Genomic DNA, 1,099 nt, shown 5'->3' on the forward strand with positions numbered 1-1,099 from the left:
TTAGGGAAAAATTAGGGTGTGATGCTGCCTTCAGGAGCAGCCGGGAAATCCCAATTCTTAAACCGGTTTTGGTGACATTCTTTTTCCTTTTTTCTATTTTTATTTATTTACTTTTTTTTTTTTTTACAATACGAGACAGCTTTAGTATTTCTTGAAATTCTAAGTAATTATGCAAATACTTTTTATTGCAATCGAAATACATGTTTTTCTTTCCAATGACATTACAGCAAACAAAAAGCTACAAGAAATCAAAAAGATAAAATTTCCCAACCAAAAAAGGGATTAAAAATAGACAGAGAGGAAAGATTATCCTGCCTTAAGTTACTTTTTTAAATAGAACAAGATTTTGCAGTTGGCCTAAAAGTTGTGAAAGCTCATAGACGTACAACCAGGGGTGGAAGTAGAGGGGGAAAAGGGGGGGGGGGGGGGTACGGTAGGGTACTGTGTACCCCTAAAAGATTTAGCGGGGGTACGCAGTACCTGCAAAAGAGTGGAGCGGCTGTCTGCTGTAAAAAGTCAGTGGGTTCACTGTGCAGCCGTGAGTGCGCCCACTAATCAGCCGTGACTGATTAGTTTTTCAAGAACAATCCAAAACACACTTAATCAGTTAATAAATAACCACCGCCCCTCCATTTCATATTGTCTCTGAACTGTTCTTTGTTAGAGCAGCGGTGCGACAGTCGATCTCGGCGTTAGATGACAAACTGAACGTCGCCAGGACGCTGAGAGCAGCACGTCCTGCTCTGACTCCTTATCAAAACGTTCATAACTTTATTAAAGAACAACAACAACAACAAGTCAACAAAACGTTTTCAAGTTAATGACCCAACAAAAATAATAATCTCAGTGATTATTGTTTCAACAAGGTGTTGCGCAATTCTGTGCGTTTTGGTTCCATTACCAAAATAACCAGCAGAGCAGGAGTTTAAAATTAACTAATCAACCACCGATGTGTTCATGAGAGGCTTATTAATGATCGCAAAAATAAATATCAAGCCTGAAAACCTGATATCGTAACGGACTGAATGTTTTTAACATAATCTGTGCTCGGCTCGAGGAGCGAGCGGTTGCCACGGCAACGGGTGTGCTTGAACGACAA

Source organism: Poecilia reticulata, chromosome 15 (genome assembly GCF_904066995.2).
Source record: "Poecilia reticulata chromosome 15, P_reticulata-male-v2, whole genome shotgun sequence".
NCBI lineage: Eukaryota > Metazoa > Chordata > Actinopteri > Cyprinodontiformes > Poeciliidae > Poecilia > Poecilia reticulata.